The sequence below is a fragment of the Ambystoma mexicanum genome, chromosome 2p, assembly GCF_040938575.1.
Source record: "Ambystoma mexicanum isolate Mex_15411 chromosome 2p, UKY_AmexF1_1, whole genome shotgun sequence".
Lineage (NCBI taxonomy): Eukaryota > Metazoa > Chordata > Amphibia > Caudata > Ambystomatidae > Ambystoma > Ambystoma mexicanum.
Genome location: NC_090923.1, coordinates 112233633 through 112249455, shown reverse-complemented (window position 1 = coordinate 112249455; position 15823 = coordinate 112233633).

Genomic DNA, 15823 nt, shown 5'->3' with positions numbered 1-15823 from the left:
ATCACTCGTCCACTTCGTCTGTTCTATCCACTCCATCTGTTCCATCCACTCCATCCACTCCATCCTTTCCATCCATTTGATCCAATTATCCACTCCATCTGTTCTATCTAGTCCATCCGTTCAATCCACTCATGCATTTTATCCACTCATCTACTCTATCCGTTCCATCCACTCGCTCTGTTCCATCCACTCGCTCCGTTCCATCCACTCGCTCCGTTCCATCCACTCCCTCTGTTCCATCCACTCATCTATTCCGTCGGTTTCATACACTTTGCTGGTTCCATTTACTTCATCGGTTCCATCCACTAAGTTGGTCTCATCAACTCTGTCTGTTTCATCCACTCTGTCGGTTTCATCCACTTCGTCTGTTCCATCCGTTCCATACATCCCATCCGTTTCATACACTCCCTCGGTTCCATACACTCCTCTGTTCCATATACTCCCTTGGGTTCCATACACTCCCTCGGGTTCCATACACTCCATTGGTTCCATACATTCCATTGGTTCCATAAATGAATGATCTGTTCGATCACATCTGTCTGTTCGATTCATTCTATCCACTACTTCTGAACCGTCCACTCGATCTGTTCGATCTAGTCTATCTGTTCCATCCACACCATCTGTTCGATCCACTCCGTCCGTTCCCAATCCCTCCGTTCATCCTTACTCGATCTGTTCCATCCCCACTCTATCCGTTTCATCCCCACTCGATCTGTTCCATGCCCTCTCGATCTGTTCAATCCCCACTCAATCCGTTTCACCCCCACTGAATCAGTTTCATCCCCACTCAATCCGTTCCATCAGCACTCAATCCGTTCCATCCCCATTTAATATGTTCCATCCCCACTCAATCCGTTCCATTCACTTCATCCGTCCCATCCACTTCATCCGTCCCATCCGCTTCATCCTTCCCATCCGCTTCATCCGTCCCATTCACTTCCGCTTCATCCGTCCCATCCGCTACGATCGTACCATCCACTTCATCCGTCCATCCACTTCCTCCGTTCCATCCACTTCATCCGTTCCATCCACTTCGTCCATTCCATCCACTTTATCTGTTCTATCCACTTCCGCTTCATCCGTCCCATCCTCTACGATCGTTCCGTCCACTTCATCCGTTCCATCCACTTCATCCGTTCCATCCACTTCATCTGTTCCATCCACGTCCTCTGTTCCATCCACGTCCTCTGTTCCATCCACTTCATCCGTTCCATCCACTTCATCCGTTCCATCCTTTTCATCCGTTCCATCCTCTTCATCCGTTCTGTCCCATTCGCTTCATCCGTCCCATCCGCGACGATCGTTCCGTCCACTTCATCACGTTCCGTCCACTTCATCCGTTCCATCCACTTCATCCATTCCGTCCACTTCATCCGTTCCATCCTCTTCATCCGTTCCATCCTCTTCACCCGTTTCATCCTCTTCATCCGTTTCATCCACCTCATCCGTTCCATCCACTGTATCCGTTCCATCCACTTCATCCGTTCCATCCTCTTCATCCGTTCCGTCCATCTGCTTCATCCATCCCATCCACTACGATCGTTCCGTCCACTTCATCACGTTCCGTCGACTTCAACCGTTCAGTCCACTTCATCCATTCCATCTTCTTCATCCGTTTCATCCACCGCATCTGTTTCATCCACCGCATCCGTTTCATCCACCGCATCCGTTTCATCCATTGCATCCGTTTCATCCACCGCATCCGTTCCATCCACTTCCTCTGTTCCATCCACGTCCTCTGTTCCATCCACGTCCTCTGTTCCATCCACTTCATCCGTTCCATCCACTTCATCCGTTCCATCCTTTTCATCCGTTCCATCCTCTTCATCCGTTCTGTCCCATTCGCTTCATCCGTCCCATCCGCGCCGATCGCTCCGTCCACTTCATCACGTTCCGTCCACTTCATCCGTTCCATCCACTTCATCCATTCCGTCCACTTCATCCGTTCCATCCTCTTCATCCGTTCCATCCTCTTCACCCGTTTCATCCTCTTCATCCGTTTCATCCACCTCATCCGTTCCATCCACTGTATCCGTTCCATCCACTTCATCCGTTCCATCCTCTTCATCCGTTCCGTCCATCTGCTTCATCCATCCCATCCACTACGATCGTTCCGTCCACTTCATCATGATCCGTCGACTTCATCCGTTCAGTCCACTTCATCCATTCCATCCTCTTCATCCGTTTCATCCACCGCATCTGTTTCATCCACCGCATCCGTTTCATCCACCGCATCCGTTTCATCCATTGCATCCGTTTCATCCACCGCATCCGTTCCATCCACTTCATCTGTTCCATCCTCTTCATCCATTCCATCTTCTTCATCCGTCCCGTCCCATCCGCTTCATCCGTCCCATCCACTATGATTGTTCCGTCCACTTCATCACGTTCCGTCCACTTTATCCGTTTCGTCCACTTTTTCCGTTCCGTCCACTTTATCCGTTTCGTCCACTTCATCCGTTCCCACTCCCTCCGTTCATCCTCACTCGATCTATTCCATCCCCACTCTATCCGTTTCATCCCCACTCAATTTGTTTCATCCCCACTCGATCTGTTCCATTCCCTCTCGATCTGTTCAATCCCCACTCAATCCGTTTCATCCCCACTGAATCAGTTCCATCCCCACTCAATCCGTTCCATCCCCACTCAATCCGTTCCAACCACACTCAATCCATTCCATCCCCATTTAATCTGTTCCATCCCCACTCATTCGGTTCCATCCCCACTCAATCCGTTCCGTCCCATCCACTTCATCCGTCCCGTCCACTTCATCCATCCCATCCACTTCATCGGTCCCATCTGCTTCATCCGTCCCATCCGCTTCATCTGTCCCATCCGCTACGATCAATCCATCCACTTCATCCGTCCACCCACTTCATCCGTTCCATCCACTTCATCCGTTCTATCCACTTCGTCCGTTCCATCCACTTTATCTGTTCCATCCACTTCCGCTTCATCCGTCCCATCCTCTACGATCGTTCCGTCTACTTCATCCGTTCCGTCCACCTCATACGTTCCATCAACTTCATCCGTTCCGTCCACATCATCCGTTCCATCCACTTCATCCGTTCCATCCCATTCATCTGTTCCATCCAGGTCCTCCATTCCATCCACTTCATCCGTTCCATCCACTTCATCTGTTCCATCCTCTTCATCCGTTCCATCCTCTTCATCCGTTCCATCCTCTTCATCCATTCCGTCGCATCCGCTTCATCCAGCCCATCCGCGACGATCGTTCCGTCCACTTCATCACATTCCGTCCACTTGATCCATTCCGTCCTCTTGATCCGTTCCGCCCACTTCATCCATCCCGTCCACTTCATCCGTCCCGTCCACTTCATCCGTCCCGTCCACTTCATCCGTCCCATCCGCTTCATCCGTCCCATCCGCTACGATCGTTCCATCCACTTCATCCGTCCACCCACTTCATCCGTTCCATCCACTTCATCCGTTCCATCCACTTCGTCCATTCCATCCACTTTATCTGTTCCATCCACTTCCGCTTCATCCGTCCCATCGTCTACGATCGTACCGTCTACTTCATCCGTTCTGTCCACCTCATACATTCCGTCCACTTCATCCGTTCCATCCCCTTCATCCATTCCATCCCCTTCATCCGTTCCATCCAGGTCCTCCATTCCATCCACTTCATCCGTTCCATCCTCTTCATCCGTTCCATCCTCTTTATCCGTTCCATCCTCTTCATCCGTTCCGTCCCATCCGCTTCATCCGTCCCATCCGCGACGATCGTTCCATCCACTTCATCACATTCCGTCCACTTCATCCGTTCCGTCCACTTCATCCGTTTCGTCCTCTTCATCCGTTCCATCCTCATCATCCGTTCCGTCCTCTTCATCCGTTCCATCCTCTTCATCCGTTTCATCCGTTTCATCCATCGCATCCGTTTCATCCACTGCATCCGTTTCATCCACTGCATCCGTTCCATCCACTTCATCCGTTCCATCCTCTTCATCTGTTCCATCCTCTTCATCGGTTCCAACCCATCCACTTCATCCGTCCCATCCACTAAGATCGTTCCGTCCACTTCATCACGTTCCGTCCAATTTATCCATTCCATCCACTTTATCCGTTCCATCCACTTTATCCATTCTGTCCACTTTATCCATTCCATCCACTTCATCCATTCTATCCACTTCATCTGTTCCATCCACTTCATCCGTTTCATCCACCGCATCCGTTTCATCCTCTTCATCCGTTTCATCCACCGCATCCGTTTCATCCACTGCATCCGTTCCATCCACTGCATCCGTTCCATCCTCTTCATCTGTTCCATCCTCTTCATCGGTTCCAACCCATCCGCTTCATCCGTCCCATCCACTAAGATCGTTCCGTCCACTTCGTCACGTTCCGTCCACTTCATCCGTTCCGTCCACTTCATCCGTTCCATCCATTTTATCCATTCCGTCCACTTCATCCGTTCCATCCACTTCATCCGTTCCATCCACTTCATTCATTCCATCCACTTCACCCTTTCCATCCACCTCTTCTGTTCCATCCACTTCATCCGTTCCATCCACTTCATCCGTTCCATCCTCTTCATCCGTTTCATCCACCGCATCCGTTTCATCCACCGCATCCGTTTCATCCACTGCATCCATTACATCCACTGCATCTGTTTCATCCACTGCATACACTTCATCCGCTTCATTCGGTTTGTCCCTTTCATCCACTTCATTTGTTCTACTCAGTTTATCCGTTATAGTTTTCCATTTTCTTGATCGGATCTCTATGCTGGATTGTTATTTTGATAGAGTGCGCGGTGGATGGTAAGGTTTTAGTTTGTCCTGAAGGTATTGAGGTCCGGTTTTATGCATTGCTCGGTGAGAGATGCATAAGGCTTTGAAGGTCACCCTTCGAGCAACCGGGAGCCAGTGTAGAGTTTTGAGAGCTGGGGAGGTGTGATCTCTTGGGCCAAGTGCCAGTAGCAGTTTGGCTGCAGCATTTTGTGCTCTTTGTAGTTTAGTCAGGTGGTATGCTTGGAATCCGAGGTATAGGGGTTTAGCATAATCCAGTCTTGACATTACAACTGATTGGACCGCGGCGAGTCTATTGGGAAAAGAGAGGTATGGGAAAATGCGCCTAAGAATTTTGAGGTGGCAGGTCTTAGAGACATTGTTGACTTGGTGCGAGAGGGTTAGGTCAGAATCGAGAGTGCATCCAAGGTTTTTTACTGAGGTTGAGGTTGTCAGGGAATTGCCCATGGATGATGGCCATGGTAGAGGTTGCGGAAGAAGTTTGGTGTTGCCACACAACATGATTTCAGTTTTGGTGGGGTTTAAAAGGAGGTGGTTTGTGGTCATCCAGTGATCCATGCCAAGGAAGCAGGCAGCAAGGTCAGGCTGGCAGTTGGGTTTTGAGTTAAGGAGTTCTAGGATTAGTTGGGTGTCGTCGGCATAGTTGTAGCACAAGACATTGTGCGAGCGGATTATTCGTGGGAGGGTGGCCATATAGAGGTTGAACAGGAGGGCTGATAGGTACGCTCCTTGTGGAACTCCGATATTGACTGGTCGGGCGGTGGAAGCAAAGGAGGAGAGTAGGGTTATTTGTTTCCTATTGTTGAGGAAGGAAGCTATCCACTTGAGAGCGTTTCCACGGATTCCTAGAGAGTGGAGGCAGTCGAGGAGGATTGAGTGGTCGATTGTGTCAAAGGCGGTGGATAGATCAAGAAGGATTAGTGTGGCGCATCCCGCAGTGACTGCAGTGTTTTTAAGGTCATCCCAGATTGAGGTCAGGGTGGTTTTGGTTCCGTGTCGGTGTCTAAAACCTGATTGAGCGGGGTCTAGGAGGTTGTTGGCTTCGACAAAAGCATTTAGTTGGGAGTAGGCGGTTCGGTCGATGAGTTTAGCAAGGAACCTGGTATTTGAGATAGGGCGATAGTTTTTGGGGTCGAGAGGGTTGAGAGAAGGTTTTATTAAAAGGTGCTTGACATGAGCAGTTCTGAACGCGTGTGCAAAAATTCCAGAGGAGAGGGAGTCGTTTATGATGGTTCTCGCATATTCTCCTGCGTAGGTGGAAGAGAATATTTCCTTGAGGGTTGAGGCTGGGCATGGGTCTAGTGGGGAGCCAGATGGTTTCTGGGCGGAGAGAAGTTTGAGAAATTGATCCGTTGATACTGGTGCGAAAGAGTCGAAAGTCGGTAAGGTAGCAGTTTCAGGCAGTGGGTTGGCAGGTAGGGTGGGTGGATTGTGAGGTGGGTGCAAGAGGGCCAGTTTGTTGATTAGGGAATTTGTTGTTTCGAGAGCTGTGGTGTAGAAGTGAAGAGAGAGGGAGTCACAGAGAGATTGAGAAGGGGTTGATTGGGTGGTGATACATGATGGTTTGGTGAAATCAGAGATGATTTTCTGGAGTTCCTTGTTGGGGTTTTTACAATTCAGGATTCGAGAGTTGTAATGGGCTTTTTTTGCTTTCTGGATTTCTGCTTTGTAGTGGCGATGGTGCCGGGCCAAAGTGGATCTACTCAGAGGGGTTTTATCTTTGCGCCATTTGCGCTCAAGGGATTTATATAGTTGTTTTGCGGTCTTCAGTTCAGGTGTAAACCATCTTGGGAAAGGGCCATGGCGAGCGGATGATTGGCAGGTGAGGGTGAGCGGGATTAGTGAGGTATTGAGCCTTGAGTCAAACGCTTAAGTGTTTATTGGGTGGGAAGGTAGGGGGAGGAGACTGAAAGAGCGCGTCGGCTAGGTCGGGAATGATTTTTAGTTTCTTCCAGCATTTGCGTAGGTTTGGGGGTTCTGCTTTGGGTGTGGGGAGGGGGGCGGGTGAGCGCATGTTGAAAGGGATAATGAAGTGATCAGACCAGATTATAGGTCCGGGGGGGCTTAGATGTATCTGGTCATGGGAACTAAAGATGGCATCAAGGGTGTGTCCATTAGAGTGAGTTGGGCCGTTTATGTGGAGGCGGAGGTTAAGCGCATCTAGGCAGTCGACCAGTGAATGGGTCATAGGGTTGGTGGGGATGTCAAGCCAGATATTGAAATCTCCTAGAAGAGTGAGGTTGGGATGGTTTATTTGGATAGTGGCTATCGAGTCGCAGAGGTTGCTAGAGAAATGTCTATCGTAGCCAGAGGGTCTGTAGATGAGTAGGAAGCTGTGGCAGAAAGTTGGGGGGAGGGATTGTTTGACGAGAAGTAATTCGCAGGAGGGGATGGATGGCTGGCAGTCGATGATTGAGGCATAGAAGTATGACTTGAAGGCGATTGCCACTCCTCCTCCTCTAGAGGGTCAGTTGAGTTGGATGAGGGAGTATTCTGTGGGGAAGGCTTCATTGGCGATAGGGGCAAAGTCATCAGAGAACCAGGTTTCCGTGATAAAGACTAGGTCTGGTTTGTCTGAGGTGAGGAGGTCAAAGATGCTGTGTCTGTTTCTTGCTACAGATCGGGCATTAAAAAGGATGCATCTTACTTTGGTACAGGAGGATGGTATGGGGGTTGCCGAGGTGGAGGATGGGAGGAGAGGGGGGAGTGGTCGATGGGAAGAGCAGGAGGGTGGTCGAGGTGGTGGGTGTTGGGGTGGAGGAGTTGGACGGGTGTGTGAGGATGGTTGGAAATGGGTCAAGGACCTTGAAGGAGGGGTTTATGGGGTTAGGGGTTCCAGTTGTGGTTGGTGAGAATTCAAGGGAAAGGGGTTTCAGGGATGATGAGGAAAGGGGTGAAGGGGTGATGATTGGGAGAATGAGGTGGTAGCTCGAGACAGGAGTGGCGAGGAGTATTGAGAGATTGAGGGAGACCAGGTACGTTTCCTTTTCAGGGTTTTTGTTGCGGTTGGTGTGTGAGAGAGGGTATGGGGGTCGGAGGGTGAAAGGGATGCAGCAATGGTTCTTGCCAGGGCGAGACATGCAGATTTTAGGGAGTGGAAGGAGTGGGGTTGATGAGGGTGTGTGGGGGAGTTGATGAGAGGGGGGCGAGGGGGTGGGTGCCAGGCTGGGTGTGCCTGTGGCGCTCGGTGGGACGTTAGTTAGGGGGGCGGGAGTGCGGGCATGATGATAGTGAGCGGGTGGGTGGAGGGGATGGGAGGGTCAGGGGTCTTAGGATGGTTGGCTCGCCATCGGGCTCCTCTGGCTTGGTGGTTGGAAAGGGGAATGGGTGGGGGCAAGGTGGAGGGTGGGGTGGACTGGGTTGGTATGGTTCTTTTGGCTTGAGGGTTGGGCAGCGAGTGGGCCGAGAATGTGGAGGCGGGTGGGCTGGTTTGGGGTGGGCTAGTTCTACTGTTTTGGGATTTGGATAGGGAATGGGCTGAGGATGAGGAGGAGGGCTGGATGGTTTGGGGAGGAGGGGAAGAGAGGAAGGGCGCAAGGGAGGGGGACGGGGGCAAACGGGTCTATTTTGGGTAACCCCAGTCGGTCTGGTGGACTCATGGCGTGACTAAGTTTGAACTGTGTTACAGTTGGCTAAGGTTTAGAATCATTGTATGCAAATGTTTCTCATGAATATTAATGAGAGGTATCCTGAAAATCCAACATGAATCCGGCCATCGAGGCATGGAGTTGGATAACCATCTCCTGGAACATGTATTGCTACACTCACACCACAACACATAAAGAATTACTCATTCAATTTCTCATGCCAAATACTACACTTCCTTCTCATAACATTTTCATAAGAAAGCATTCGTACAGCAACTTCAAACGAAACATATCACTCACAGTAAACCACAACATGAAAGTCAGAAATGGATAGAAAAGTGACAGTGTAACCGACCTGATGTTTCATGTAGGAACTGCTGGGGGGTTCTCTTGTCCCTTGCATGGTCAAATACAATGACTGAGGATCACAAGGCTGCTGGCTGCTTGAGAGTAACTGTCCAGTCTGCAGTGAGCAGGTCCAGCCTGAAGGTGGCAGCTGATCCAGCTTTCCTCTGTAACAGAACTGCTCTGAGAGGAGGGTGTGCCCAAGGTGGAGTTGAAGTAACAGTTCTGGCCCGCTGCCCCACCACCCCTAAGCTTTCATTAGATTCCCCTATCCACTGGTATCACCGGTTTGCAGGAACAACAGTGTATTAGTGGATTCCCGCCTGACGAGCTGGCAGAGTTCTTTGCTGTATGTTTGATTGGGGACTTGCCTGATACTCTTTTTAAGTAGATGGCGTTTTCTGCAGGCAAACTGCCTGGGTGCCCCCATGCCGCGTTTGGCTGAAACGTGTGCTCAACCTCTCCCTACCTTCATTTTCCACAGGATCTCCCATGCACAGCTTGGCTCTCGCAGCGTGTTCTGCCATCTCTTCTGCTCTGCACCAAACAATTATCCAGTCAAATTGGCACCTTTTTACAGAGAATGGCACGTATATGTCAAGGTATGGATAAGCTGGTGATGAAATCAACTAATGTTGAACAAAGGCAAATGACATCACAAACATGGTATGATTACTGCATAAGGGATTGGTTGGTTTTCTCTACCCCCCTCCCACCTGTGTGCTAATAGCACATGGAGATGAGGGGTGTGAGTTTGGAAATCTGTGGGAGGAGAAAGTTTTGTCATCCTAAACTGACACGTGGGCTTGGCATGTTCAAACTCAACATGTGAAGTACCCTAATTCTTCACATCTTTACATGTATGGATACATTTTTAAGAACTAAATTTTAAGGCAAATCAGATAATGCTCATCTGAAGTCGGCACGCCCTTCCTATGCAGAGATATGTTTTTTCTTCCTTTACTCAGGTGCCCATGTTAATTCTCTCCTTCACCCTCACACTAACTTTCAAATCTCTCGTAATCAAGGGAAGGCCCACATCAAATTTGTATTAATAACTTCTGTGATGTTTATCACACAAACATCCTTTTGGCATGGTTCAAAGGGGGTTACTGTCACCTTTAATAAAATTCTGGAATTATCGTTGTGGCATATACTCTGCCCTTTTTATGCAATGATATGTATTTTTCCATTAGCTAAACTCTAGCCTCTCCTTTTTTCTCTTTAAGTTTCATTTCCCCTTAAGCATGTGATCAGCCAGAGGCTGGCTCATGTTTATCTTTGCCCATCCTTTCTTGGACTGTAATGGCCCTGGCTGCAACTGTAATGGACATTTTATGGGAGTTGTGAACTCAGGGTCCCTTCTGATGAAAGAACAGGGATGGCTTTATCTATTTCCACCGTGGTTTAAATCTAGGCAGTGTATTTCTTTATATTCTTTTAAGCAATGGGCGTGATTGATGGTTGACAACCAGACCCCCCTCTCCAGGACCAGCAGAGGAAAGGTCTTAGAGGTTAAGCTTCATTTTCAGGAGAAATGCCCAGTTGCATGTAAGCATTCTGCAGGAAATGGCTTTTAAACTCAGAAACTATGCATTTTACGTGGCATTTTATAAGGCACTGGGCCTTTTATCTGTGTGTAATGTACTTCTTTAATCTCACAGTTGCAAAAGACATGAGTATCACTTCTGGATTGTTATTTGTTTAGGGCAGTTATATGAGAAAACCATGTTAAAACTCTGAAAGTCTAGTAGGCACTTCTCTCTGCATACTGTCATATGGATGAGAAAAAAGGAAGTTATTTTACTTCTTATAATTGCAAGAAGCTTGGTTTCAATTGAGATTCCCGGAGCACAATCTGGTATCACATTGAAGATAATGTACACACAGCTATCTGTCGCTTTAAGTAAAAAGTGTAGTTTTCCATGGATTTCCTAAAACAGCATTGTCAGCCACATGTCTTTCTTTTCCTTACTGAAATGCACTGCGCATATCTTCGCACTTCAAAACTTCCCGCATATGTCTCCTTCATTTGAGATTTAGGCCTGTCTTTAGTTCAATATGCCTCATGTCCGACATCACCATTTCTGTCTGGCCTTATACTTCAATGGGACTTCATAAATCACACTGGCCTCTTTATTTCTGGCATTCTGGGGCAATGTTATACCCCACACAGGGCGAACTGAAAACTTTCACACATACCCATCACTGAAGCTGCTTCAAAGGTGATCATAATGAAATCTTTGCACTATCAAGAAAAGGTTTGTTCTTGCTGCTGTTAGAGATCATGGTGACATAATGGACAACAGATGAATATTGCTATTTCCTGATTTAGTGGCACTAAGCAGAAACAATGACAACTCCGGCGGACAACGCATCACCAGAAGCCAGGACACATGCAGACTTGAAATCCACCGCTGCAAAAAGGAAGAGATCAGAAAACAAGCCTTCACTACCTACACCCCAAGACTATGGAACCTTCTCCCATCAGCATCAGACTTGCCCCTACAATTTAGAAAATAACTCAAGACCCACCGCTTCAAGGAGTCTCTCCTCCTCAAGACCTAGGCCGTAATGTCGTCCATGCCACCTGACTTGCTAGACGCCGTCTACTGCACCCCTCCACTGTGTCCCTTTGTATCCTACCCCCTATGTATGTCTGTTCTGTTGTTACCTCTGAACAGCTCTCTGTTATGCATCTGTACTGTTGTATACCTATGTATCTGAATTGTATACCTCTGTAAAGCACTGTGTTGCTTCTTGAAGCTAGGTCCTCACTCAATAAATACCATAATAACAATACCAATAACTTGAATGGAATCTGAAATCTGCATTATTACTGCAAGCACTGAGAATTGATATTGTGGTCAAGAGACACTTTTTCCGTCATGCAGATTCTGCTGTACATTACATTGAATCATTGCCTAAATAATGTTGTATTTTGATGTTACCCATGAGGTAGGTGGAGGAGGAGGGTGTTAAGGGCTTACAATTAGTTACTGTTTCACTTTAGCATGTTTAGCATCGACGTGTTACAGCAATATGTACTCTTAATACAATGTTCAATGCTGTCGCATTCTCACTGTTGTAATTTCACTGGTGACATCCCTGCATACCTTATTTTGGCTGGTCTGGTCCAGATGCAGATGGTTCTTTTTGAGCTCTTAAAGTTTGGTGCTCATGCAAGGTGAGTGGACTGGTAATCTTTATTGTTTCATATAGATTTGGCCGATGGGAGTCAAGATGATCAATGGTACTTTCAGAAGTTATTACAAGTCCTTACAGCCCCAGCAAGTGAGTCCAAGTACAGACAAACTCTAGTCCTCCAAGATGAAGAAGTGTAAATGTGTGTATCTCAGCATGTTAGGGATGCACTAGATGCACCGCGTACATAACTGGGCATGCATTGATATATAGAAGCTTTGCAAAGTGGGAAGTCACCTGTTCCTGACTGGCTCCCCAATTGAAATTTATTTCACTTTTTGCTGATCTATTGTTTCCTTATCTTCATTGTGTGTACACAGAGCCATTCGAAAGATGACTTTTACATCTACCTAAGAGTGAATCAGTGATCATGCAATTATTAAGGCATGGAAAATCAGATGGCATATGTAGCTTCTAATAGGCCATTATCGGTGATTAACAACAATACACAAATACTCATAAAATGTTTAGCTGGCAGGCTCTCTGGGTTGATGTTTCTATTGGTGGCAGAGCATCAGGCAGAGTTTGTGCACAGAAACATCACCACGCTTAAAGAAGGCTTTTCAGACAAGCTGATGACGAAATCAACTGTTTTTGAACAAAGGGTGTTGCTGGTTGGGGAAATACTTGATACTGCCACTTGTGATCCCAGCACGCTTAAGTTTGTGTTTGCCGTGTTCCAGTAGTAATACAACATTTTGGAGGCCAGGTCACAATACAAAAATGGCCTTGCCCTGGGTACCAAGAGCAGTAATACGGAGACATTTGTCAAAGGCTGTATGACAACTTCTTTCCTGACCTTAAAGATCTGTGAGATTTGGTGATTGAAAAGTGTTCCGGTTTATTACACGGTCACACTCAACTCAGGGAATTCCTATCCCCCCAATCAAGATGGCGCACAACAAAGCACTCTTCGTTTGTTAAGGTTCAGTTTGGTAAAGCCTCCAACTAGTCTCACACCCAATACCAATAAATACCCGGTGCCACGATGGACTAGGAACTAGGCCGGTGTGTAGTAAGAATATAGATTTATTAATTTATTTAAACCAAATTTGACTAACATCAACCACCAATGCTGTGGCAACACAAGAACAGAAATGACTTCTATAATGGCACCAATACAGATATAATACTGAGATATGCAGACAAAATTTCCCGCAGCTTTCTTTTCAAATCCCACACCAATACAGAAAAAGAACAGAACATGATAGCTGATTTGGTTATAATACTTTTATCCCAGTAACTCCCACCCTCCAAACATCAATTAGACTTGGCCCCACTAAATTCAAGGCCAGTGGCATAGATTGTGAACACAATGGGGAAATCGTTTTTTGGGGTTCTGATAAAAATGCACTCTTTGGAAAAGGGATTCGAGGGGACATTTTTTTTTTTCTCACTTATTACCACAGATGCAATATGAGACAAAGCAAAGCAGTGGGAAAATGTGTTTGCCACACTGAAAATATACAGGCAGAGCTTTCTGGTTTGGGTCAGAGCACAATAGGAACAAAGAGGCAATTTAGTTTTTCCCACCACACATGCAAAGGAAATACAAGGCTTCACATTTCTGATTTAAACTGAAGTGGATCAATGGGGAATTTCATTTTGCACCCTGCACCCTCACTTGAAACAGGGTTTTGGGATTCATTATTTTGGCAAATCTTTAGGTCTGTACCGGCTCAAAACACACCGGGAAGAGCTTGTTAGTTTTGAATGCTAACAAAACACATCCCGTGATTTCTATAGGGGAATTAATTGATTTACTTTAATTAAATATGCTAATGATCTAACCAGACAAACAGGAGGTTTTGCTAGAGGGAAATAACTAGAACAATACTTGAGAAAAAAGCAGGGCCTACACAATCTATGGCTTTGGGGTAGTTTTACTTACAGGAGAGGCCTTGTAATGGGCCTCAGGGTACAGCGGTGCACCTTTGGGGCAGCAAGGGTGTCAGTCAAGGATAGTGCCCTCTTGCTTCTCCAAGGGGTCCCAGTCAGCTTCTATGTCTCCTTGTCCCTGCCTTGAATGCAAGATTTGGGGCCTCTCTGCTTGTGTGTTTCTCGCAAGAGTTCAGCAGCAGGTTACCTCCCGGAATAAGTGAAAAAGCCCAGTCTGATGCAAGCTGGTTTACTTATAGGGCAAATGACATCACAAGCTTGGCATGATTCCCTCATAAGGGATTGGTTGGTTTTCTCTACCCACCTTCCACCTGTATGCTAATAGGACAAGGAGATAAGGGTTGTGAGTTAGGAAAGTTGTGGGAGGAGAAAACTTTGTCATCCTAAACTGTCATGTGGGCTTGGCATGTTCAAACTTTGAAAATCTATCAACATGGCAAGTAGCCTAATTTTTCACATCTTTACATGTATGGATACATTTTTAAGAACTAAATTTTAAGGCAAATCAGATGATGCTAATCTGAAGTCGGCACGCCCTTACTATGCAGAGATATGGTTTTTCTTCATTAACTCAGGAGCCGTATCAGTGAAAAATATGTCACTTCCTAGTTCCCATATTAATTCTGTCCTTCGCCCTCACACCAACTTTCAAATCTCTCGGAATCAAGGGAAAGCCCATATCAAATGTGTATTATTAACTTCTGTGATGTTTATCACACAAAAATCGTTATGGCATGGTTCAAACGGGGTTACTGTCACCTTTAACAAAAGTCTGGAATGATAGTTGTGGCATATACGCTGCCCTTTTTATGCAATAATATGTATTTTTCCATTAACTAAACTCTAGCCTCTCCTTTTTTCTCTTTAAGTTTAATTTCCCCTTAAGCATGTGATCAGCCAGGGGCTGGCTCATGTTTATCTTCGCCCATCCCTTCTTGGCATCTAATAGCCCTGGCTGCAACTCTAATGGACATTTTATGGGAGTTGTGAACTCAGGGTCCTTTCTGATGAGAAAACAGGAAGGGCTTTATCTGTTTCCACCGTGGTTTAAATCTAGACAGTGTATTTCTTTATATTCTTTTAAGCAATGGACTTGATTGATGGTTGACAAGATTGGTTGATAGACCTCCCTATCCAGGACCATCAGAGGAAAGGTTCTGGAGGTTAGGTTTCATTTTCAGGAGAAATGCCCAGCTGCATGTAAAAATTCTGTAGGAAATGGCTTTTAAACTCAAAAACTGTGCGTTTTACATGATATTTTATAAGGCACCTGGGACTTTTATCCGTGTGTAATGTACTTCTTTAATCCCACAGTTGCAAAAGACATGAGTATCACTTCTGGATTGTCCATTAGTTTAGGGCGGTTATATGAGAAAACTACGTTCAAACTGTGAAGGTCTATTAGGCACTTCTCTCTGCACACTGTAATTTGGATGAGGAAAAAGGAAGTTATTTTACTGCTTATAATTTCCAGAAGCTTGGTTTCAATTGAGGTTCCTGGAGCACAATCTGGTATCACATTGAAAATAATGTACTCACAGCTATCTGTTGCTTTAAGTAAAAAGTGTAGCTTTCCATGGATTTAGTAAAACAGCATTGTCAGCCACATATCTTTCTTTTCATTACTGAAATGCACTGTGCATATCTTCGCACTTCCGAACTTCCCAGCATATGTCTCCTTCATTTGAGATTTAGGCCTGTCCTTAGTTCAATAGGCCTCATGTCCGACATCACCATTTCTGCCTGGCCTTATTCTTCAATGGGACTTCATAAATCACTCTGGCCTCTTTATTTCTGGCATTCAGGGGCTATATTATACCCCACACAGGGAAAATTCAAATCTTTCACAAATACCCATCACTGAAGCTCTGAAGTTTGTTCTCGCTGCTGTTAGAGATCATGGTGGCATCATGTACAACAGATCAATATTGCTATTTCTTTATTTTAGTGCCACTACGCAGAAACAATGACAACACTAGCGGACAGCGCATCACCAGAAGCCAGGACACATGC